Source organism: Ovis aries, chromosome 25 (genome assembly GCF_016772045.2).
Source record: "Ovis aries strain OAR_USU_Benz2616 breed Rambouillet chromosome 25, ARS-UI_Ramb_v3.0, whole genome shotgun sequence".
Classification (NCBI taxonomy): domain Eukaryota; kingdom Metazoa; phylum Chordata; class Mammalia; order Artiodactyla; family Bovidae; genus Ovis; species Ovis aries.
Genome location: NC_056078.1, coordinates 17098655 through 17125373, shown reverse-complemented (window position 1 = coordinate 17125373; position 26719 = coordinate 17098655). Strand labels below are relative to the sequence as shown.

General features: G+C 41.3%; 2 long non-coding RNA genes across 6 annotated transcripts in view; both read left to right on the top strand.

The window, feature by feature from the left end:
* The window catches only part of LOC105604950 (uncharacterized), an 82715-nt gene that overhangs the window by 50098 nt on the left and 5898 nt on the right, over nucleotides 1-26719 (top strand). Inside the window, exons 2-5 of one of the 5 annotated variants that reach the window (XR_006058046.2) lie at nucleotides 10917-10965; nucleotides 12230-12363; nucleotides 12540-12678; nucleotides 17108-17165. This is a non-coding gene — a long non-coding RNA (uncharacterized LOC105604950). Of the gene's footprint in view, nucleotides 1-10916; nucleotides 10966-12181; nucleotides 12364-12539; nucleotides 15549-17107; nucleotides 17166-26719 lie in introns of those variants that run through there. The other 4 variants (XR_006058048.2, XR_001436720.4, XR_006058045.2 and 1 more) reach the window with 4 other exon arrangements.
* LOC132658628 (uncharacterized) lies at nucleotides 19806-24129 on the top strand. The gene is made up of 2 exons (XR_009598494.1): nucleotides 19806-20426; nucleotides 21568-24129. It is a non-coding gene; the product is annotated as an uncharacterized LOC132658628 (long non-coding RNA).

Sequence of the window (26719 nt, the reverse complement as noted above, 5' to 3'; positions counted from 1 at the left end):
TTTTGCTGGGAAAAAAATGATTTGGGGGAATTCTTATAGGAAGGAAGGAAATTTTAGAAGTAAGTCTGAACTCAAAGGAGAGAGAAAACCTAAAATGTTTAGATACAAGGAAAGGCTGGAGAGGAAGTTGAATTTACATAGTGGAGCAAAGTATGTGCTTAGACCAAGTCAGGAGAACCACAGTTTAGTGGGGTTGTAGCCCTGACCTCTATGATCTGATTTGGGTATGAGCTTTACAATATGTTTCAAGTCACAGCCACCTAGGTACTTCTTCAGGCTTCTAATAAGGGGCTGAACCAGCTTGCAATCGAGTTTCCTTCTAGATCTAATATGCCCCCATGCCCTGCAAGACTAGGGAGCTAGGAAAGACAGCACCTGGAACATAGTAGGTGCTCCCTAAATTCAAAGGAATGAACTACAGCCTTTCTTTAAAGAACTGGAGGGAACGTGTGCCATCTCGTAAAAAGAATTCAAATGTCATTAGACGAACGTCTGATTTTGCAAGTGGCTGGTGTTCTGTAAGTGGACTGGGGTTGGAACTCAAACAGAGGTGACTGGCAATGAGATGATGATACTAACGATACAGTAAAAGGGAAATACCTGAGGATTTATTGCCCTAGGAATGGCAAGAAAGAGGAGATCAAATATTGGTAGGAATGTCAACATTTGGGAATGCTGTTGTGGGACTTAAGTGGCTTAACCTGCGGTATCATGTTTAATTCTCTACATTGAGACTGTAAGCCTGATCCATGTCCTTGGGGAGTTGGGCTAGATTGACCTCATATGTGATGATCAAGTGTTCTGCAAATAGTCAAGGAGGATGAAGAGCCACATATCCACCTTGTCCTGAAGAAAACTCATGAGACTCAGTGGGGAGGCCGGGGCAGGCTATTACCCACCTAATGGAGAACATTAAACTTAATGCCAGCCACTAGCCCTTCTAATCCTTCTGATTATATTTTATATTCTCCTTAACAATTTCCACAACACCTTGGTAAAAACCTTATTTGACTGGTCCATGGGGATCAGTGTGTCATGGCGAGAGTCCTGGGAAACCAGTAACAATCTACAGATCTGCAGTTTTGCAACAGCACTCGGCATACCAGTCTGAAGCTTCCGCAGTTTTCAGAGGCAATGGTCTTGTCACGGATGGGTTCCCAGAGATCTGAGCAGAAAGAAGTCAGGGTGCAGAAGGCACCTCCGTGTGAGGAAACGGGTGCCTTGAGGAACTTCTCATCTTACTATTATCACAGAGGCTTTGAGGGCATACCAGTTAAGTAAGGGTGCAAATACCAAGGTGAGTAGCAATTATCCCTGAGCATGGCACTTTCCCATAGGTACCTATAACAAGTTTGTGAAGAAGGAATTTGATTCACATCAAGCTCTTTGATAAGTGATATTGTCTCAACAGGTTATTATATAAAAACAAAAACAAAAAAAGTACTCATATTGTCACTGCTTTCTATTAACAAATAGTATGAGTAAAAATGATGTTTGTATTCTACCTACCAAAAATAACCACTTAATATTTTGCTGTAAATCTTTTATGAGTTCCGTCTCTCTGTCTCTCTATTTTGTGTCTATATGTGGGATCATTCTGTATATATTAGTCTGAAACTATGGATATTGTGGATATGTTTATATATTGATAGATAAAAATGTATAATATTTTAGAATAGCTGCATAACATTCTATAGTGTATATCATAATTTCAATCAGTGCTCTACTAGTGGACATTTGTTTATTTTTTTTTAAATTTTGTTGTAAACATGTTGCAACAAAAATCCATTTGTATGCTATTTATGCTTTCAATTCTGTAGGCTGAGTCCTAAAAAAGGAACTAGAAGGTCAAAGGCTATAGACATTAAAAATTTTACTTTTCAAAAGAAGTTGGGTCATTTAACATTCCCAATATCAGTATTTGAGAGTACTTATTTTTGTTACCTCTGGTATCACTTGAAATGATGCCACTCAAATTTTTACATTTTTGCCAAATTGACAGCTGAAAACTAGTAACTCATTAGTGATATAGTTTGTAATTCCCTGACAGCTAGAAGGTTGAACATTTTCTGTGTTTACTGTATATTTGTATTTGCTTTTCTTCTAATTGCCCATTCATATATTTTGCTCATATTTGTGTTATTTTATTTTGAATTAATTTTTAGGAACTCATTATATATTCCATATTAACCCTTTATTTACTTTTTCTTATGAAGACAAGTGACCTTCAAATAAATGTTTAAGAAAACTGTTTATTCAAAGAAACTCTCATGCTAAAGTTCAATACATGCCATGAAGTGGGGCTGCAGAATGTGGTATTTAAATACTATTGCCCACTAAAAATACATCAGAATTCTTTAGAAAATTGGCTAATTCCAGATCTGGGACACAAAAGGTACAAGAAGCACCTAGTTTCTTGACATACTAGAGAAAATTTATCAAAGACTACAAATGTTCAGGAGCCAATCTGAGTCAGCTCCTGCTGGAAAAAGATGTGAAAATGTTGGAATAAAAAGGACATTAACTGCAATGAATTAAAACACATCAAATGGTTTGAATTTTAAACCATGGGGTTTAAACTATACTTTAGAAACCTTTGGTGCAAAAAACCAACTAGTTGTAAAAACTTAGTTTATTTATCAGTAAAGAAATCCGTCATTCATCCCACCTTTCCTATACCTCAGGGTAATCACAAAGATGATGAGTCTTTAGCTGACAAAGTTATTAAAGATTAAATATTACCAGTTGTACAAGGGATCAAGTGCAATGACTTCTGATGAATTCTCTTGCTGCTGCTGCTGCTAAGTCGCTTCAGTTGTGTCCGACTCTGCGCAGCCCCATAGATGGCAGCCCACCAGGCTCCGTCCTGGGGTTCTCCAGGCAAGAACACTGGAGTGGGTTGCCATTTCCTTCTCCAATGCGTGAAAGTGGAAACTGAAAAGTGAAAGTGAAGTCGCCCAGTCTTCTTAGCGACCCCATGGACTGCAGCCTACCAGGCTCCTCTGTCCATGGGATTTTCCAGGCAAGAGTACCGGAGTGGGGTGCCATTGCCTTCTCCGGATGAATTCTCTTAGTGGTTCATAAGTCTGAACCCCTAATGAAATAAGGATCTAGGCAATGACCATACATGGCTATTAATATCACAAAGAGCTCAATATTAACCAGATATTAAATGCCTGCTGATAAACCTCTGCAATATTCTTGCCAAGAAAATCAGAACTTACTGAGCAAATCTCTCACTATAGTGACCATATTACAGGAAATACAGGGGCCAGAGATGTAACATGTAAAATGATATCACGGGGATGATATCCACAAAACTCAGACTGTAGAATAAAAGACATGGTTACTGCAGCAAATTTCAAGACCAAAAGGAGAGGAGGACAGGGGGTCGGGGAGAGGAAATGATCTTTAGAGCAAATGAGACTAGAGAGACCTATCAACTAATTTCAATATATGGATCTTATTTTGATCTTGATTTGAATGCATACACTTAAAAATATGAGACAGTTGGCCAAATGCCAACACTGACTGTAAATTTAATGATATTACAAAATTAACATTAGCTTTTTAGGTAGGATCATGGTTTGTTATTTTTTAAAAGACTATACCTTAGAGATACCCATTGACGATATTTACAGATGAAATGATATGCTGCCTGGGATTTGCTTCAAAATTATCTGGGTGATAGTGAAGATGAAAGAAAGCTCCCCATGTATTAACAACTGTTGAAACAAGGTGAGAGGTATTTGGAGGTTCATTGTACTACTCTCTCTACTTTCACGTGTGCTGTGAAACGTCTATAATGATAGCTGGCTGTCTTGTTAAAAGAGAGTCAGGGTGTGCAAGGCTCTGCTGGCTCAGCCCTCATGGCCACATGCACTGAAACACATGGAAACTCTCTGGTATGCCACCAGGGCAAAGCTTCTTGAGAGCATGGAGTTTTGTTCCTTTTCATCCCTGAAGAATCCTCAGTGCTTAGAACAGTGCTTGGCACACAGCAGGTTCTCAGCATTTCGTGGCATGGATGAACACTTGTCACGTGGCAGTAACAGATGTTAGGTTAGTGTCACCAGAATATCTGGGGGCCCAGGTTACACCACAGAGGACTGGACACAAGCCTCCAAGATTTTGTCCATCTTGGGCCTTCTGGAGACTATGGGTGCAAATGAATCCACAAGCTCATGGCTTAGTTACAAAACCAGAATGTCAGAAATCTGTCTCACATCACAAGCTAAAGACCTTGATAGCCTCGTGGGCCATATGGAAAGGCTGGCCTAACTCACCAGGTCTACAGAGGTCCCCAAACCAGAGGCTTCCACATTAGCAACCACCTAGAGGTGCGTTAAAAAGGAGCGCAATTGTGCCATTTGCAGAGATGTGGATGGACCTAGAGATGGTCCTACAGAGTGACGTCAGAAAGAGAAAAGTATCATACATTAATGCATATATGTGGAATCTGGAGAAATGGCACAGATGAACCCATCCACAAAGCAGAAATACAGACACAGATGTAGAGAACAAACGTGCGGACACCGACGTGGGAAAGAGAGCATGGGATGAACTGGGAGATTGGGACTGACATATTACACTACTGTGTAGGAAACAGGTAACTAATGAAGACCTACTGTACAGCTCAGCAAATTGTACTCAGTGCTGTGCGGTGGCCTCATGGGAAGAAAATCCAAAAAGAGTGGATATACAATTTTAAAGGAAAACTGGAGAAGGAAATGGCAACCCACTCCAGTGTTCTTGCCTGGAGAATCCCAGGGACGGGGGAGCCTGGTGGGCTGCCGTCTATGGGGTCGCACAGAGTCGGACACGACTGAAGCGACTTAGTAGTGGCAGTAGTAGAGCTGATCCACTCTGAAACTAACACAGCATTGTAAAGCAACTATATTCCTATCAAACTCTTTTTAAAATAAACTACAGGCTCCTGGGCCCCACCTTCAGAAATTCAGGTTCCCATCTGCCGGCACAGGACCCAGGCAAGCGATTATTCAACAGAACCCCACGGGTGACTGTGAGGGCTGTAAGCACTGTTACCCAGATGATCTCCTCAGCCCCATCCCGCCCGTAGCCTTCAGAGCTGTGGTCCAGTAGCAGCATTCCTATAGGGTCTCCCTCTTGGCAGGAGGCTGAGTGGCCTTGTCTTCTAGGGTGCTGAGAAGTCTACTATGGACACACGGGCAGAGTTCCAGGTTCATCACCCTCCTTCCAGAGTTCCAGGTTCATCACCCTCCTCCAGAGTTCCAGGTTCATCACCCTCCTCCAGAGTTCCAGGTTCATCACCCTCCTCCTCCTGGCTCCGCAGCTCAACTCAGCTCAGTATTTGTTTTCTGAAGTTGAAACATTTTGCTGTTTTGGGCAGTCACTCCTCCCCAGTAGGCAACCCTCTTGCCCTAGAGTTGAATTGTCCTGCTTCTTTGTTTCTAACTAGGTAATTTACTAGTTTCTGGAGGTGGGGCTTCCTGCCGTTGCAGTTACTCTCTGGGCTAGTGCTTACAATTGATATTCTCCCAGGAAGTTACCTGGGAGATGAGCTACCTCCTTAGCTTAGAAGTCTGGTTGATTCCTCCCAGGCCTTGACCAACTTCTGCTTTCCTATTCCATAACCTTATTGATTAATCAAAACTATTGCTTACAGCTGCTGCTTAATGGATGATGGCTCTGGAGTTTTTCTGAATACAATTATTTATTGCTTTATTGATGTGCTACTTATTACTCTGTTAAGTACCATAGGGTGTTTAATTATGTGAAAGGGAAGTGCAAAGGCAGTTGCTGAAAGCTGGAGTTAAAGAGGCCCAGTACCTGAGTTCCTGACAATATGTCATAAAACAGCTTTAAAACACATGCACGCACAACAGACAAACCTTGTTCCAAAGTTTAACGAGCTTGGAAACAGAATGGGCTTAGGGAGCTGCCTTGCCACTTTGCCATCTGTTATTAGCCATAGCACAAGCAATGAAATCTTGATATTTTAAATGAAAAGACTTTTTTTGCAGGGGGTGATGCTTTCATGCCTTTTCTATTTCTTGCTGTTGATTGAAGAGTCTGTGCTAAAGGGCACAGCTAGAATAGCTGATGGGACTGAAAAATGACTTCTGTTAGAATGGGGTGGGGGCCTAAAATGCCCACAGGTTCCATGGACTGGAACCTCCATTTTGGTAGGTAGTCAACTCTTGCCATTCCTGAAGGCAGTCATATTGCTCCAGGAGAAACTTTAAAAAGAAACGCAAGGGGTGAACTGTTGAAGCACTTATTGAATTTTGCGTCTGTCCTGCCCCTGACCGTGGGGACGAATTCCCTGGCATGGTGTCAACAAGTTTAATGCCTCAGAGACCTTGGTGAAGGTGTGCCATGTTTGACTAAGCTCCTTACTGCTAAGTCCAAGTCCTGACCTGACAAAGAAAGAGAAAATTCCATTATTTTAATTCTTTAGATTGGAGCTTTTCAAGTTAAGCTCTGAGGCATCCTAGGATTCTTTGTTTCAAAGATGGGCAGTCTCACTCATCATGTGCTAAGCTGAGGCAGCAAGATCTTTGGGCAAAACATTTAGGTTGGGGACCTGGTGGACAGCCTTGCTGACCCCAGCACCTCTTCCCTCCTCTTGCAAGGCGAAGTCTTCCTCACTCTGCCCTAGGAATCTCACCTGTCGTGGGAAGGCTCCACAGTTTTGATTTAGGGAGGAGGAACTACCTTTCTTCTTCTAGTCCCCTGTAAAATCAGGAATATATAATAAATTAATATCTCAGGAAGTGATGGCATCACAGAGACAAGCCTGTATGTATGCTTAAGCACTCAGTTGTGTCCGATCCTTTGTGATTTCATGGACTCTAGCCCACCAGGCTCTTCTGTCCATGGGATTTCCCAGGCAAGAATACTGGAGCAGATTGCCATTCTCTACTCCAGGAGATTTTCCCAATCCAGGGAGTGAACCCACAAGTATGGATGTATAATAAATAATTTGTATGATGCTGCTGCTGATGCTGCTAAGTCGCTTCAGTCGTGTCCGACTCCGTGCGACCCCATAGACGGCAGCCCACCAGGCTCCCCTGTCCCTGGGATTCCCCAGGCAAGAACACTGGAGTGGGTTGCCATTTCCTTCTCCAATGCATGAAAGTGAAAAAGTGAAAGTGAAGTCGCTCAGTCGTGTCCGACTCTTCGCGACCCCATGGACTTCAGCCTACCAGGCTCCTCCGTCCATGGGATTCTCCAGGCAAGAGTACTAGAGTAGGCTGCCATCGCCTTCTCCCATTTGTATGATGGGTTACACTGTATTACAAAGAGCTCCCAGCCTGGAGTAAGAAGGTGTTGCAATTATACTTCTGCTACTTTTGAGTTTCATGACTGTGGAACAGCCACTTAATTTCTCTGAAACTTGTTTTCTTATTAACAAAATGGTAGCTGTACACAAGCTTGTGGTGGGTATTAGTTAAGACAATAGATTTTAAAAGTCCAGCCTTGTCCCTGATACATGGTGACTGAGCAAATATTAATGTTCACTTTTTCCAGATAATATATGTAACATTTGTTCTTTTAAATAAGAAAAAAAAGAGACCCCTTTTTGACTTTTAATGTAGTCCTTCTTAGAATTTTTGTTCCATGTTGAATATTATAGAGGCTGTATACTCATTAAGTAAGGTTAAGTAAAAGTTCAGGATTATAACATTGTACATAAAACATAATGTTTTTTGAAAGCATATTTTTACAAACATATATTTACTAAAAGTTTTAAAAATATTTGTGAAATTGGGATCAAATATTGTATGCAGTTGTAAATCCTACTTTTTTATACAGTTTTATCATGACAGGCTCATTTAGCAAAGATTTGTTTTGTTTTGGAACTTGAAACTCTGTTCCCAAGAATTCCCGGGAACTAAGTTTGCTCAAGTACATTTTTTTTTTAAGTTGTTTACAATACTTAAAAGCCCAGATTTGTCCTATGTAATAGAAAATGTCTGAAAGAAAATGGGTACTTTTCCATCACTAGGATTCAAACCTGCAGAGATAGCATAGCACCAGGGATGACTGTTTCGTTCCTAGCATCAGGCAGTCAGGATTTGAATCACAGCTTTTCTACTTGCTAGCTCTAACTTGACCTTGGAAAAGCTCTTCAACCTCTCTGAGCTCCAGTTTCACATTTGTAAAAGGGGAAGCTAATGGCACATAACCCAGAAGGATGCTGAGGAATGGTGGATGTAACCGAGGTCAGGCACTGCCTGGCACAGAGTAAGTGCTCAGTAAATGAACAGTACGCTAGCAAGTATTATTTGATTCTTAGATTCCCTTCAGGTGAGCTCACTGAGATGCAAGGGAGGGAAGTAATCACAAAGAGGACTAGCTACTTAAATTCATTCTTGTTGCCTTGGCTGAATTCTTCTGGAAGGCTTAGCAATACCATAAAATAAGAGCATTTGGAGAGTGGTGGTCGTGACTTCCTCTTCTCTTGCTGAATATGCTCTGTTCAGTGACTCTCAATGCTCTGTTGCAAAACTTTTTTCCCTCAAGACGCTAAACATTAAAAAAATACATAGTATTAATTAGATTTTCTTTATTTTGTCTCTATTATAGCTATATATTGATGGTATCAAAATATCATAATTTACAGAAAATCAGTGTTATAGAGTGGTTTAAAACCTTCTCTTTGGCTTCAGGCCGACCTGGGCTACAGTTCTGCATAACATGGGCAAGTATGTAAGCCTCAGCTTTATCAACTGTGAAATAGGGATAATAAAAGGCCACTCCTTTTTGTATCTGCTACCATGATTAGCACATACTCAATGCTCAGACAGGCTGATGGAATCATCCCCAGGCTAAGTTTTAGGCATTATCTCGTGGCGTATTGTACATGAGAGTCCCCTTGCCTGCCCTTGCCAGACAGGTCCACTCTGATGCCTGGCTACATGACTTCACTGGTTCAATGGTTCCAGTATAAATTCTACTCTTCATTCATCTAGAATCTTAATAAACACTCCATCCTAAATGTGAGCCACAAGATCCATGTGGGCAAGTGCCTGCTGGTCACTCTCATGCCCACCCTGACTGCCTGGCTGAGCACTGATGACTCAAACCAAATTTCCTCTCTGTGTAGCCCCAGCAGGTCTCTACACAATCTACAACCTAATCCAAACACAAATCAGATTTGGGGGCATTTGGAGAAACGGAGAGGCACTCCCCTACATTGCAAGGATGATTTATGATTTCAAAGTCCTTTCCTGCTCAGAAGTGAGACGACATACATAAAAGGACGTGCGAACTATTGAGTGCTCAATGATATCTTCTTAGGATCTCACTCTCGGGGGAATGAACAGCAAAAAATTTTTGTCTCCACTTCCAAGATGGGGAAGTCCTGTAGCAGAGAGGCTAAGTGGCTGGCTTGAAGTTACTGGGTTAGCCAAAACCTTTGTTCAGGTTTTTTTTCCATAAGATGTTAAGGAAAAACCCAAACAAAATTTTTGGCCAACCCAATATATGACTAGTTGGTGGCACAAGTGGGATTTGAAGTCAGAGAGCTGACTCTTGAGTCATTATATTAGCATTGAGTACTTACCATGTGTCAATTACTGTACCCAGTCTTTTATCACTTACTTCTCCAGTTTTATACCATGTGATACTATGAAACAGGCAATTTATATACGGAGCCACAGAGACTAAGGGAAGTAATTTGCTCGTTTTTACAACTAGAAAGTGATGGAAGTGATATTTAAACTTTGGTCTGTCTGATAGCAAGCCTGAGCCCATATTATATAGCTTCTAAAGAAAAGTGTTAACTTTTCAATATTAAATATTGCATAAACCATATATATACAGCTTTAAAACAGTTAACTGATGTCTTATTCTGTCCTTTCTTCATTTAACAAACATCGACTCAGCCCCTATGATGCTTTAGCCACTATACTAGACACAACAAAGAACCGCAGGTAAACGTCTCAGAGGTCATTGCTGATGTTTAGACATTTCTGTTAGAATACTTCCCATAGTCCCTCGCTCTGATGCCACTTGAGCGTGCCAGCCTGGTTTCCAATTCCCAGCTCCTGCATTTTGCGGCTTGAGAGCTTCCTTTGGCTCCCCCAAAACCTGCTTTGTCTGCCTATGTGGTCAGCTGCCGGTACCCTGGAATCAACGCCTCTCAGGAACAACTTCATCCAAAGACTGATGGCAGCTAGTATATAAACACTCCAGCTCCATCTCTCAGGTGGGATAATTCTGAGGTGTGTGTTATACACTGACTTCCAGAGTTTTCCATGGAATTAAGCTCCAGGTGCTGACTTGTAGTAGCTGGCTTGGGTTGGCCAAAAAGCTGCTTAGGTTTTCCCATAACATCAAATGGAAGAACCCAAACGAATTTTTTGGCCAACTCAATACATCTCCAATCAGTTGCCCTTCCCATCCTGCCTTGTTTTCCTGCTCCCTATCTGGTGTTTCTTTTGCCTCCCAAAATGTCTTGGGGTCTACTTTTGAGGCAACCCCAAGTGAGACTGGGTTCCTAAGGGTTCTTATATCCTATCATGACTGGATGTTTGGATTCTTATGAAGGCAGGTAGTTAGATTTAAACTGCCTTAGGAGTTAATTCTTGGGCTAGTAGTGGTTTATCAGTGGGCTCCAACCAGTTTGGTACCAGGGACCAGTTTCATGGAAGACAATTTTCCCATGGACCAGGGGCAGTGGGGGTGGTTTTGGGGAGATTCAAGCACAATACATTTATTGTGCACTTTACTTCTATTATTACATCAAGTCCAGCTCAGATCATCAGGCATTAGATCCTGGAGACTGGGAACCCCTGGTTTAATTCATTCTTACCATGACTTTTGTGGGGTGAGCTATCACCTACAGGATCCTAGACTCTTAGTGGATATCAAAAAAAGGTAATGTACCAAACTTTCTCCTGAAAGGAAATGTTCTTATCTTGCAGGAATTTACTTTGTGAGGCCCCCTGGAACAAAGGATACTTAGGGAACAAGGTACTTGAATATGGTATTATTTTCGTTTTCTTGAATCTTACTGTTTCAAAGGATATGCTTATTGCTCTTGTTGTGAATGGAATATATCCTGAACTCATGAAGGGTTTGGGTGGGCTTTACCGGACAAGTCTGAATGGGAAACCTGGGAGCCATCCTTAATTTCCTTAGAGAGCATTTTCATTTTGTTGTCCAACAAAAGTTTATTGAACCTTTATGGGGCTGACCCCCAGGCTAAGCAATGTGGAATACTCACAAACACACAAAATGGATAAAATGCACAGTTCCATCTAAAAATTCTTAGGTCTGGGACAGCAGTGGATATATCACCACCACCCTCCCACCCTCACCCTTTCAGAGCTCATTTGGATGGTAATACATTGTGTCCTGGGGAACAATCGGATAATCAGAATGTTGGTAAATTTGCCTGATTTTAAAAATATAATCTCAGGGAGGGGAAATAGTCTGTCTACGAGACAAATGGTTACCAATCTTAAAATAGTTCTTACTTTATTTTTACCCAGCCAACAAACATTCTCTTTTAGAGTCTTAACCTAATTTCCCAGAGTTGCCTGGCCTATCTTTCTCCTCTAATTTTAATGTTCTACTCAAGCCTTTAAGGTCTCAGTTGGTTAATGTTTAATGCGTTCCACAACCAGTGTTTGATGTTTATACTTTATTGGGCTAACCAAATTTGTAGAGCAAATTAAAAGTGTGCAGGTCTTTGGCAAGCCACATTGAGATATGTGTTGCTCAGAAACCATCTCCTTGTTCTATACTGCATGCCCCAAATAGTTTCAATTAACTGTTCTCTGTTCTTGGCAATATATGCAGTTTTCTGCATTGCTTTTGGGGAGCAATTAACTTCCTAGATTTATAAACATCATACCCTCATACCCTTTCAGAAAGCAAGTCACAGCAGAGAGTACCACTTCTATGTGAAGTGAGAGTGTCAGCAACAGGTAACCTATTAAGCCAGATTGACCAAGGATCATAAAAAGTGCACTTGAGAGGGAGTGGGGGAAGCTGGGAGGGGAAGATGGGGCAGGGCGGGGGAGGAGGGAGTAAGAATTGAAGAGCTGGTATTTTTGTTCAAGCAGAAACACACACATAATTTGAAGAAATCATACAAATGTAATCACACACAGATTAGGTAGAGCCATTACTACAATCACCTGAAGAAATATATTATTTCTCTCACTCATGGGTTTAATTTCAGTCTCTTATTTTGAACTAACTGAGCAGCGTCGTGTCATACAATGGACAGGGTAGGGGAAACCGAAGCTTGGAATCTCCAGCCTGCTGGCTCCGGTCTCCTGTTGCAATGCTGCCCTTAACCTCGCTGGGCATCAACTACACCAGAAGAGCACTGGCTATGATCTCTGGAGTCTCCCACTTCAGGTATTTTTGGGATGTGATCCCATCTTTACTCTCGTTTTTAGTCATAAAATGCCTGGGGAATGGGACGTGGGGCTTACACTAATCCTTTATTTTTAAGTTGTTGTTGTTGTTGTTTTTGATGTGGACCATTTTTTAGACTCTTTATTGAATTTGTTACAATATTGCTTTGGTTTTAGATCTTGGCTTTTTGGTCACCAGGCATGTCCCCGACCAGGGATTGAACCTGCACTCCTGGCATTGGAAAGTGAAGTCTTAACCTCGGGACCACCAGGGAAGCCCCTACACCAGTCTTCTTAAAGGACACAAGTTTCACAAGTAATTGCCCCAAAGATGACAACTTTAATTTTCTTCAAAGAGTGCCTTGATTGTGGCCAGCTATTAGCAATCTTTCTCTCCATGTTTTTAAGGCAATATTCTCTTTCAGCTTTGCTGAGGGACCCCAGTTTGACACAGTGTGAGATGTTAAGAAGGTTCTGGTATGTGATCAGCAGATGAAAACAAGGAATCCCCAAACTGCAGGGTCATTGATGGACCGGGGGCGGGGCGGGGGGGTGCGGTGGGGGGAGGCCTCAGATTTCCCTGGGGTCAGATTTCCTCTGTCTCCTCAAGGCTGCGGAGAGTCAGGCCAGGTCCGTAGCGATAGCTGCTTTCCTGGCACATCAGCAGTGGCTGAACACTAATGTGTTTAACAGTTGGACTTATTTTTAATCTACTGTATTAGGAGCACAAATTTAATCAAGAACAAAATGTTACCAGTGTTGTTTTTTCTGTTCCCACTTATGCATATATCCTTAACACTGTTTTGTATTCTCTTGTGATAGAAAGCTCTCCATCTGATATCTGACTTATTGCATAACATTAGTTTTTTTTTAAGTGCAAGTATATGTGGAGAAAAAAAAAGAGAAACAAGGAGCTGAATTTTCACTCAATGCAGCCCCCCTCGCTTAAAGAAATAACTGCAGTACAGATTTTAACAATTAACATTCCTGCAGTGGATGTCGTTATGGATGGAGCTAATAAATGTTTTCAAACACTCTTCTGCTCAAATACACCGTTCAGCTTATTTTCTGTCATTTGATGGCATGGGTGGGTTGAGACATTCCTCTAAGCTTTTTTTTTCCTTCCAAGTCTAAGAAAGAGATCTTATCTTCCTACCCAGCCTCGCTCACCCCCTTCCTCTGCCCTTCCCTCTCAGCGCCTACTTCACTGAAACCTGACTTGCAGGTCAGCGGGCTGGTAACAGATTAATTTTACTCTGTGAGGAACACCAAGCATTTTGGCCAGGAAACATGAGAACCCTGTTATACTATTACCGTTTTTCTAAATTAAATATTAGGAAAAATTAAACCAAATTGTGGCACAAAGTGCAATGGAAAATATTTCTCTTCCAAACACTACTCTGTGATAAATGCCTGTGTAAGTGAAAGCACAATAAATGTGCACTACATTAAAAACCTAGATTATTCAGGTTTTAAGACTTATAGCTAAAAGTGGTTTAATGTTTCATGCCTAATAATAGATTACTCCTATCACATTTCTAACCTTTATTTCTCCTAGCTTTGAAGTCCAGCCATATAAAGGTTGTTTGTAGAACCACACGAAAGTTAAAGCAAATATTACTTAGAATGATTCATACGGGCAAGAATTTGCAATGAAGGCAGAGGTGTTTTTTTTTTTTTTTTGGTGTGTATGTGTGTCTGAATCAAAGGAAATGAAATGTTTGTAATATTTTTTGGTTGATAAATTTATTAAAACATTTTAGAGGCTTGTAGTAGAGACACAGCTGACATAAACAAACTGACTGGAAACAGATTATATTCTGCTCTGTGGGGGAGGTGGAATTTAAAGGGGGAAAAATTCCCTGGATTTCAAAAATTGCCACCAGGTCACAGCAATACTTAATTAACTGAATACATTAACGGAAAGCTATAACGTAGATGCTAAAAAAAAGTGAGTGAGGGGGAGCAGTCAAATTCATTTAATCCTCTGTTTTTTTGCTTACAGATTAGCCTTTCAGAATGAGCAACCTGATTTTTTTTTTTAAAGGATACATTTACCTTCCAGAGCTTTTCATAGCAAAACATTTTGCATGGTTGCAAAAGAAATTAATTTGTTGCCAGTTGCTCCATACTGGCAGGAATTCTGAATAAAGAATGTAAGCAATCTATCTTTGTTTGCAAGATATAATTAATCTGGCAGTTAAAATTCTTTGGAAACATTCTGATGACTTATGTGGAAAAGTAGCGCAGCATTTTCAAAGAAAACTCAGAACTGTATGCAGGGGAAGATAAAAGATATATGAAGTGTTTGTTCTAAGCAATACTATTCATTTAAAGATCATAATGTAACCCCACCCTAGCAATTATTGTGAAAAACAAGACAAATCTCTGTCTATAGCTTTCTGACACAGTCTTGATTTGAGAAACAAAATAAGCACATTACTGTTATAGTCTAATAGACTGCAAGCTGTTTTATTAGAGTCAGCTGAATCCTGTTTTGCATAAAAAAGAACTCTGTTTGCTATCAAGAACACATTTACATTAATATGACTTTGACAAAGTAAAATAAAATCGCATTAAGATGATGTAAGTAGATAAGACAATGAAATCTCTGTGAGAGAGTTTTGGCATACACTAATTACAGTCAAGTCCCTGCAGGAAAAGAACATATTTTTACACCAACTATCCATGTGTTTGAAAATGTAGAGAGCCCAAAATGCAATCCTTAGTTTAGGTATTTCCTGAATACATTGTGCTTCTGAGGTAGATTTTTTTTTTTTTTTAAAGGAGCCTGCCTGATAAATAATACTTTCAGTTACTATAACACAAGCAAGTTTCTTTCTGAATACCAGCCTGTAATCATCCTGATTATTTTAAGGGACTTTCCAATATAGGACAGCTGAAAACAAGGTTTTAGATTACATGGTAATTTAGGAATGCATGAAAAGCTAAGCAGTTACCATAATAGGGTCCTGGATAAACTTCATGGTTTTTAGAGCAAAACATAACAACATATGTTTTGTGATTTGTTTCAATGATTTTTCTATATTTTTTTCTGTTCAGGTTCTATCAAAATATTTGTAGACCTCCTCTGTGTACAGCGATTTTATAACCTTATTTTGAAAACTTTGATGTCTCTCTTTTTAGTTCGGTCATTAAAAGAAAGGCAATGATGGATGATGATAATGCTGTGGATTTTATGACTAATCAGTTCTTGGCAGCAGCCATATTTCTTCCGTAGTGAAACTTTAATATTCCTTTGGCCTTGCATAGGCTTAAAAAAAATTCTTTTTTGGAACTGTGCTACACCAGCTACTTATTAAGTGTTACCAAACAGTTATTGCACAAAAGTTAGCACTCTGATTTAAAACCTGACAAAAGAGAGCAATCAGGAAAGAGTATTTCTCCTCCTTCCTGGCTCCTCACAAATTTTGGGTGCCTTGCAATTGTGTTTTCCTCCGTTTTAAAGGCAAGCCTGTGGAGAACAACTACACAGATGGTAGAAAATTTGAGAAGGAAAAATGTCTCCCAAGGTTGAGATGGGCTACAGTCTGCATTTCCTGTCCTCAGATTGTCTTTGTGACTATGCAATTTTTATGAGGAGCCTGATTTTCTGCCTGGAATCTTTGATGTATTGTTCTTGAAGTTGCAACAACAAACACCAGGTGTCTCCACTTAGCTGAGCTAAAGGTTCTGAAAAGGAAGGTGGCTTTGCCAGGAAAAGTTGAAGCAGCCTACCCTGTTCCCCGTTCCCTGGTCCTCTGCTGCTGCTGCCTGGACGAGCCCAGGAGGGCAGGCACGGGTCGGGGAGGGGAGTTCATTTTTTGATGGGTATGCAGGTAGAGCTTGTTGACGCAGGTCACATCTGGAAGGGAGCCGGAATTTGAAGTCATGAAGACTGGTACCCCTGGAAACACTAGTGTGCTGGGCAGGGAGTCTAGTGAACCAGGTGCCAGTGACCCAGATGGCGTTCTTGGTCTACTTTGATAGGGACTTGCCGTTTTGAAAGGCAAGAGACCAGCAATGGGTGGACGGGAGCCTTCTTGTGGGAGAGAGACACCATGGGGACCTTTCCTTTGGGTACAACTAGTGTGAAAACCACTGGTGACTCAGAAGGTAAAGAATTTGCCTGCCATGCAAGGAGACCCAGGTTTGATCCCTGGGTCAGGAATATCCCTTGGAGAAGAGAACGGCTACCCACTCTAGTATTCTTGCCTGGAAAATCCCATGGACAGAGTAGCCTGGCGGGCTACAGCCCGTAGGGTCGCAAAGTGTCAGACGGGACTGACCACACTTTCACTTTCAGACTGAAGACCCAGGGGCTGAGGTGTTAGCTTCTTTACTAACACATCTTTACTTCCAAGTTGTGATTTCTGTTAAAATGTATTCATTTCTTCAACAAATAGTTGTTTCATCTCTAGTGTGTGCCAGGTACTAAGCAGTGAAAAACTAGACAAAACCTGCTCTTTCATACCATGTGAATAAAAGTATGACCCTTCCATTTGATGCCAAGGGTAACAATTGAGGCCAGTGTTTCTCAAAATGTGTTTCATGACATTCCAAATATGGTATTGTGCTGAGACAAGATTTCATATTTCATTACATCCTAGAACTACTGGGTAAGAAGGCATCTAGATGCAGGCCTTCTTAGTAGCCTTTATATACTAATTTGCATTATCTCTTTCCAAGAAATGTCCTCTTTCTCAAATGCATTTGATTAAGGAATCTTTTTTTTTTTTTTCCAGCCTACAAATTACCCTAGATACAAGTGAATATTTTGAGGAACATACTTCGGGGGAAATTGTGAGTGGACACTCTGAATCTTTGTCTTTCCTGAGGTAGATAGGAGGTTAGATTGGATTGTGGAAGGAGGGACAAAACCTAGAATGTGAAGGCCGCCTGTCTAAGGAAGGAGAGGTCTGCCCTGGAGAATGTGACCGTGGAAGAAGCAGTGATGTCATTACAGAGAAAGGTCTGTTCCCCATCTGGTTCTGAGTAGCCTTTGAATGACATGGGAAGATGGGAAAGCCAAGACGTGGGTTCTGGTCTCAGTTCTGCCTCTAAGCATCTGTGTAATCTTGAGTAATTTGCCTACCCTTTTTGATCTTAATTTCTTATTCCTAATAATCAGCACTGAATCTGTGTTGTCCTTTAAACATCAAAACAGCTTTATGAGGTAGGCTATGTTATTGTCTCTATTTTATAGGTAAGGAATCTGATTAAGAGGTTGATCAAGAATTGATCAACTGATTAAGAATCTGATCAAGAAACCTGCCCAATGTCACACAGCTAGATAGTGATGGTGCCAAAAATATTTAAATAACAATCTTGGACCAGCTATTCCATTCTTCAAGATCTAATATTCCGTGATTTTATGAGAGTGATGTGTCTCATATATATTAGGATTGGACAGTCAGTCATTTCAGCAGAAATCATTCGTCTGTCAACAGATTTATTGAACATATACTCTGCGCCAGAATTAACCAAGGCCCTGGGGAACCCACAGGGAACAAGTCAAAGTCCCTGCCCTCAGGACCTTACAGTCTAGTAAGGATGGAGGTGGGGACAAGTAAACAGGCTGTAACCTCTATGTAACAAAAATATTAATGATCACTGACATTTCTATACTGAGTTGTATTATTAAAATATTAAGGCATACTGTTCAAAAAAGCCAAAAGGTAGAAACAACCTAAATGCCCATCAACTGGTGAATGAAATAAACAAAATGTGGTATATTCACACAATGGAATATTCAGTTCAGTTGCTCAGTCGTGTCCGAGTCTTTGAGACCCCATGAATTGCAGCACACCAGGCCTCCCTGTCCATCACCAACTCCCGGAGTTTACTCAGATTCACGTCCATCAAGTCGGTGATGCCATCCAGGCATCTCATCCTCTGTCGTCCCCTTTTCCTCCTGCCCCCAATCCCTCTCAACATCAGAGTCTTTTCCAATGAATCAACTCTTCGCATGAGGTGGCCAAAGTACCGGAGTTTTGGCTTTAGCATCATTCCTTCCAAAGAACACCCAGGGCTGATCTTTAGAATGGACTAGTTGGATCTCCTTGCAGTCCAAGGGACTCTCAAGAGTCTTCTCCAACAGCACAGTTCAAAAGCATCAATTCTTCAGCGCTCAACTTTCTTCACAGTGCAACTCTCACATCCATACATGACCTCTGGAAAAACCATAGCGTTGACTAGACAGATCTTTGTTGGCAAAGTACTGTCTCTGCTTTTGAATATGCTATCTAGGTTGGTCATAACTTTCCTTCCAAGGAGTAAGCGTCTTTTAATTTCATGGCTGCAATCACCATCTGCAGTGATTTTGGAGCCCCCAAAAATAAAGTCTGACACTGTTTCCACTGTTTCCCATCTATTTCCCATGAAGTGATGGGACCGGATGCCATGATCTTAGTTTTCTGAATGTTGAGGTTTAAGCCACCTTTTTCGCTCTCCTCTTTCACTTTCATCAAGAGGCTTTTAGTTCCTCTTCACTTTCTGCCATAAGGGTGGTATCATCTGCATATCTGAGGTTATTGATGTTTCTCCCCAATCTTGATTCCAGCTTGTGCTTCTTCCAGCCCAGCGTTTCTCATGGAATATTATGCAGTCATAAAAAGAAATGAAGAACAGATATATGCCATGACATGGGTTAACCACAAAACATCATGTTATGTGAAAAAAAGCCAGATACTAAGGCCACATATTATAGAATTTTATTTATATGAAACACCCAGAATAGGCAAGCCCATAGAAACAGGAAATAGATTAGTGCTTGGCAGGGTCTAAGGGAGGGGGAGAATGGGAAGTGATGACTTCCTGGGTAAAGGGTATTTTTGGGGGTTTTATTTGTTTTTGTTTGTTTTTTTTTGGCTGTACCACTTGGCATGCAGAATCCTAGCCCCACTCAGGTATCGAACCTCATGTCCTCTGAATTGGAAGCATGGAGTCTTAACCACTGGACTACCAGAGAAGTTCCCAGGGTTTCTTTTGGGAGTGATGAAATATCCTCTGAGGGTTGCACAACATTGTAAATGTAATCAATGTCACTAACAGTAAATTTTATGCTAAGTGAACTTTACCACAATTAAAAAAAAATAGTGGTGATGGATAAAGCCAGACTTATTATTCCATGTTTATAAATTCACATTCATCACCTGCATTAAGAAAAAGTGGGCTCAGAACCATTGTAGATATAAAGGTGAATAAGGTGTAATTCCTGTTCTGATGGATTTTTTACTGGAATGGTAGAAGGTCAACAATGAATTATAATAAAGTATAATTAAATCAGCATCACATTGGCAGAATAAGCAAAATGATGAGGAATATTTGGGAGAAAGAGACACTTCATCACCAAGGCCCTGAAGACACCATCAATGGAAGCCCTGGTCACAGACACAAAAAGACCCTTTGGGGTCACTGTGGTCACATAAAGCAGGGGCTGGTACACAGCCACACAGCTGCCATAGGCTATGGTGGACAAGAAGTAGCAGTCAGTGGAACCAAAAAAGGTGAAGAGGAAGAACCAAGCAAGACAGTGAGAGTAGGGTAAAACTGCCCTGTGGTCCAGCAACATGGCCATCATCTGAGGCACAGTGACAGACAAGTGGCAGGTGGCCATGGAAAGGGTGACAAGGTGGAAAAGAAACAATTCATTTTCAACCGAGGTTTTTGGAAAATCCTCATGAAGGAAGTAGTCGTTCATGTGTCTTGAAGGTTCAATAGCAATTCAGTAGATGGAGAAGAGGAAGCCATCAGACAGAGAGGATAAATAACTTGTTGGATGTTATACAGCAGTGATGGAGCAGAAATTGAATCATAGGCTCCTCTCCCGAGTTGAATATACTGACCGTCAGTCCTCCTTATTTGTGGATTTGGTATTTGCAAACCTGTCTACTCACCGAAATTTATTTGTAACTCCAAACCAATACTTGGGGCATTTTCACAGGTGTTCAATGGACCTGTGCAGAGTGGCAAAAGATTTGAATCACTGGACAAGCATGTGCCCAGCTGAGGTCAAACAAGGCAGTGTTCTGCTTACCTTTCTCCTCTCATTGCTGTAAACAAGTATCCTTTTCAGGGTGTCTTAAGTGCTGTGTTTTCACATTTTGGTGCTTTTTGGTGGGTGATTTCACTGTTTATAAAGGCCCCCAAGCATCGTGCGGAGGTGCTGACTAGACTAGAGTTCCCAAGTGCAAAATGGCTGTGATGTGCCTTGTGTTAGATAAGTTTCGTTCAGCCTTGACTTACAATGTTGTTGGCTGTGAGTTTGATGTTAATGAACCAACAACATGTTTTAGACAAGGCGTCTTTAAGCAAACATATAAAAGTAGGTTGTATATTGATATGTAGATGAGACATGATCAGAGGCTCACAGGAACCTAACCCTCCATTTCCCCTGGGAGCAGTGGTTCAGAATTCACCAATACACTGTTGTCAACAACTTTATTGAACACAATGACCACAAAAAATGAGAATCAACAATATTTATCATCAACTCCCAGATTTGAAATTGGACCATTGTTTCTCTACTCATCACTCAGCATCAACTGCCACCTCACGGCTAAACATACACACATACTCACACAGGTATGCACGTAGGCACACACATTGCAATCTCAGGCAGGCACTCACATCTGTGCATGCACACATATATACAGGCTTCTCCCCAGAGTGGCTTACATCATTTTTAGAGTTCAGAACAAAACAAAAGTGCAAGGCCCTTGTACAATCATTATGAAAAACTGAAAGACGGCAGAACAGAGTGTTAAGCCAACTGCAGGTCCTGAGCACACATTGCACACTCACGAAGCTGGCCCTGCCTCTCCCTCCAACTACTCAGTCATGACCTCACTGCAGCGCGTGTACTTCTTTTTTCTCTGGAACAAAGAAAAGCTGATCACTGTTCACCCTACATCATTTGAAATGAGTTTATCAAGCCATTTGGACTTACCAAATGTCTGCAGGGAAGAGGGTAATAGACCCACAGACATACACTGTGATGACTTGGTGGCTGAAGAGCTGGCTTGGCCTCTGGCCTCCTGGAATCAAGGGACTTGGAGGGGATTTCATTTTTCTCACCGACGACCAACCAGAGTCACGTGGGCATGCATGTCAGAGCACAGCAGAGCTGCAGGGCTCCACTCGGTCCCTTGCCAGTCCCCTGGGCCACATTCTTTGCAAGAAATCTCCTTAATGAGTTGATCAGTCCTGATTTAGCCTCCTTGAGGTTCCTGGACAATGCTTGGGACTTGGCAGCCTCTCTCAGGTGGCCTCCATTCAAGGAGTGTGGACTCTCCAGAAAGCTGTTCAGACTTCCAGGACAGAAGCAGGCGGAAGGCGGCTGCTAGACTCCTGAAGCCGATCTGCTTGGCTCCGAGTTTACTCTTTATAAAGGCTGTGGCTTAAGTCTCCAGGGAGGAAAGGAAGGGAGGGGGAGAGCAGACATTGTGAAGCAACTCAGCGAAGGCAGATCCCTGGGCTACAAACATTTATCTGGGCTTTCCTCACCCCTCATCTCCCCCAGACATGACAGGAGGGAGATGAAGTCGGGCAGCCTCGTAGGCTCCCGAGGAAGTAGGCTGGGCTTCCTTCTGGAGGGGAGGACCCAGGCAGGTGAACAAGCTCACTGACTGCACCCTGCAATCTGCAGACCTCTTTACCTCTCTCCACTCTGCAGCAACATATCGCAAGACCTTCAGAAGCATCTTCTTCCCAAAAGCTTTCTGAGCCATGGGCAGGGAGCAAGCTGTACTATTTGTATTTGTATTCTATGGTGTGTATGCTTTCTGTGAAAGTTGCTCAGTTGTGTCCCACTCTTTGTGATCCCATGGGCTGTAGCCTGCCAGGCTCCTCTGTCCATGGAATTCTCCAGGCAACAAGACTGGAGTGGGTAGCCATTCCCTTCTCCTGATGGCTCAATCAGTAAAGAATCCACCTACCAATGCAGGAGATGCAGGTCTGATTCCTGGGTGGGGAAGATCCCCTGGAGGAGGGCATGGCAACCCACTCTAGTATTCTTGCCTGGAAAATCCCATGGACAGAGAAGCCTGGTGGTCTATCGTCCATAGGGTCACAAAGAGTTGGACATGACTAAAGTGACTGAGCATGCACATACACCTTAACAAAGTGGCAGAGACTGGGTGGCTTAAACAATAGAAGTGTATTGTCCTGCAGTCCTGGAGTCCAGAAGTTCAGGATCAAGGTGTTGGCAGATCTCGTTCCTGCTGAGAGCTTTGAGGGAGAGTTTGTCCCAGGCCTCTCTCCTTTCTTCTTGTAGTTTTCTGGCCGCCTTGGCGTCCTGTAGCTCATAGATGCATCCCCTGATTTATGCCTTTGTCTTCACCTGGTGTTTTCCCTGTGTCTCTGGTTCCAAACTTCCCTCCTTGTATAAAATACGTATAAGGCCCACCCTTCTCCAGTATGTCCTCCTCTTAACTAATTACTAATGCAGTGACCCTGTTTCCAAACAAGGTCACATTCTGAGGTATGGGGATTCAGACTTCAATGTACGAATCTGGGAAAACTCAATTCAACCCAGAACAGAGTTTGTGGTCGAAGTGTAGAGCAGAGGTGGGATTTAGCAAGCTGACGCTCGCAGAGATGGGCCAGACCAGAGTGCTGCTTGGACAAGAGGAAGAGGTGGGCCATGAAGTTTCACATGGACTGTGGAGCCAGATTGTGGGCTATTTTAGAAGCCAGGCAGAGTAAATTCAGACTTGGTGTGGACGGCAAGTGGGAGCTGCTATAGACTCTTGAGCTGGATTATAATAGTATAAAAATGGCATTTTTAGAGCAATGGCTCAGGCAGTGGTGTTGAGGATGGATCTCAGGGCATGTTGGTAGTGTCAGGGGGTTTAACTGGAATCCAGGAGGAATAACAGCAGGAGGGGAGTGGAAAGGATGTGACATTTTTAAAGGAAAAGAATATGGTAGGACTTGATTAATTAACTGGGTTCAGGAGATGGGAGCATTAACAGTATGTACTTGAGTTGATGATCAAGTTGAGAAGGGGAAAGCGTGCACACACGCGCATGAATATCCACGCCCAGATGAAGATCTTAGTTTGGAATGTATTGCGTTTAAAATGATGTTTAGCATCTGAGAGGACATGTGATCTATTCAGAGGTCAGCAAACTTTTCCTGAAAAAGGTCAGAAGTAATTGTTTTAGCCTTTGTGGGCCAACTGATTCTGTTGTACTACTCAACTCTTCTGGAAAGCTGCCACAGACTACATGTAAATAAGTGGGCATGGTGTCACACCAATAAACCTTTACCAAAAAATGAGCAGCAAGCTGGATTTGGTTTCAAGGCTATATAGTTTGCCAACTTCTGCTCTAGATGACTGGATATACGATACAACCATTTGTTAAAAGGAGAGAGAGCATACATGTCCTTTAAAGATTTTGTTATGTCTTTTGGATGTTGAATGTTTAGTATTCATTGGAAATTTATGCTATCAACTGAAACCTACCTATTTACTCATGCAAGCAACATTTTATTGAGAACCAGGTAGGTGCCAAGAATGTTCATATATTATTATGACAATCACTCCCCACCAGCAACTTTGTGAATGGGCAACTCTTATTCCCATTTTATAAATGAGGAGACTGAGGAAGCCCTCATTAGGCAATTTGGAACTTATAAACTTTCTTTCTGACTAGGAAGTATAATTAGTCTCTGGGTAGAGGCCTACTACTCAAGGCAAGGCTAGGCTTGAGAGTTTGCATGAGACAGTGTCAAATTAAACATTTGCTTACATGTTGTCAAAGTTTTACATTTGCTTTCAGGGACTTCCCTGGTGGTCCAGTGGCTAAGACTCTGTGCTCCCAATATAGAGCTCTCAGGTTCAATTCCTGGTCAGGGAAATAGATTCCACATGCCACAACTCAGATCTGGCACAGCCAAATAAATAAATATTTTTTAAAAATTTGCTTTCAATTAATGGTCTTCAGGATAATTGGACTCTGTGTTCTTGCTAGAGAGAAAGGTCTTAAAATTTTGTGATACCTACAACGTGTCACGATCCTGGAAGTGAAAAAAAACTGAGGGAAGATAATTTAAGGCTCATGAAGCTTGCCCTTTTCTCTAGATTACCTACATTTTTTCCTTTGACCCAGTTGACTGCTAAGTCATTCACAGAATCTATCGTGTATAGTTTCAGACAACATCATGATCTCTGTGCTAGATTTGCTACAAAAAAGTTGTGTAAATTTTGCTCCTGACTTAGCTGAGAGTTGTTATTGAAACATTCCTCCATATATTGCTTCCTATGAGAAAATGATCTCAGAATTTGACATAAGAAAAATCCTTGCCTTCTGAGAAAATATGATTCTGCTCCTCAGTTAAAATGAATTATGCAACTAACTGTGTTTCCCTTTTTGACTGGGTTTCTAAGAAGCCCAGAGCCATGACTAAAGTACAAAGATGACAACTGTTGTCATGTACTACCCAACGTTTTCAAGGCCATAGCCTCTTGTTGGTTACTATTTTATTAATTTTATTTTTCCTCCCATAAGCTGCTTCAAATAGTCCTTAGAGAGATGAATATTAAATTTTTTTTATGTTAAATTGATTCAGAATCAAAGTCAAGTCTTTCAGCCAATCAAAATAATAACCTAATATCCATTAGACTCAGGAAAAAATGTTGTGAAGGACTTTATGATTAAGGATAAATATTTGCTTTGGTAACTTTTAGAGGATACATGGTTTTTGTTCTATGATGACAAATGATTGCATATCTGCTAAATGACTTGCCTAAAGGGACTCCTATATGTTGGGCTGGCCAAAAAGTTCATTTGGAATTTTCCTTAAGATATTATGGAAAAACACAAACGAACTTTTTGTCTAACCCAATACTTTAGCCATAACACTAAGGGCTGGGCGAGGACCCAGAACAAGCATGAAGTTTGGAGTTAAAAGATCTAAGGGCTCTAGATACTCAAGTGACTTCAAACAAGTCTCACAACCTCAGCTGGATTGTTTTGAATGTCCCTTCAAACGTCACCTTCTAGGAAACGATTACATACTTGCTGCTGTTTGCCATCCACTCCCTTGCACTGTTCCTCAAGTAAATCTTACTCTTCTAGCAACACTCTAATAAGCATCTGGGCGTCAGGAGCTATATCCAGGCTTGGTTCTATGTCTGCGCTAAACATATCAACATATATATATATATATATATATATACACACACACACACACACACACATTATATATATATATATTCACTGAGTCATATAAACTACATTTCAAATGGACTTAAGATAGTTCACAAAGATGAATGCAAAAATATAAGATTAAATAAATAAAAAGTAGTTTTATGCAGAGCAAAAAAAATAATTAAGGCTAGAAACACGAGAAGGTATGTAGATAGGTAGGTAGGTGGATAGGTAGTAGGAAAGCACCTGGTGAATGAAACCCTAGCACCCATCTGCCTGCAGAGAGCACATTTGGTTTCTGCTCAAACACAAATTGCCTTGGAAACTGAAGCAAATGGAATAAAAGTGTGAAGAAATTTCTTTGTCTTAAATTTAACCAACAGAAAATGGAAACATAGCATGTATTGATTGTGTGTTAAAAGTCAGTTGCTGAGTCACTGATCTATAAAGGTGCTTACAGGATGCCGTAAATGGAAATTCCTTCAGTCTAAAAGGGCAGTATGGAGGTTCCACAGATTTGCTACAGTAGAACAAGAAGAAGCGATATTTCCTTTCTGAAGGATTATGTTTCACTGAGGAAAAGTTTTAGTTCTTAACGGCTGCCCATGGCTCCCACAGAATGAGGAGCTTCTTGGAGAGCAAAGCAAATAGTGAGTAGCAGGGAAAGGGAAAAACAAGAAGGAAGCAGGTTGAGGGAATTCAGCAAACAGCCCTTCTTATGAAATTAGTGAGTAATAAGATAATATAAGGCCCATTCCTCTTTACGGGGAATATTCTCTGGTGAACTCTTCAAATGGAAAATTCTCAAATACTGTAATGCACTGATATGAAAGATTTATGTAGCAAGAAGCCAGAACAGATAGCAGAAGAAATTTGAAGCTATGAAGGTTGGCAGTCCTGCCATTAATACTTCATTCATTTAACAAATATTTATAGAGTCATTACCATGTACTAGACACTGTGCCAATCACTTGAGGGAATGGGGGCAAGGGAGATAATGATGAGTAATACATCATATCTGTCTTTAGAAGCATGCACCCTAATGGGAGAGCTGGCATAAGAGAATTCTTATCAATGCATTAAAGGTATTTATTGAGCATCTATTATGTACTAAAGCTGGTGCCAGATACTGCAACAAACTAGAATGAACACAATCTGTATTGAAATGCTAAAGTAGAAAAGTGCTATCAGAAGGGTTTT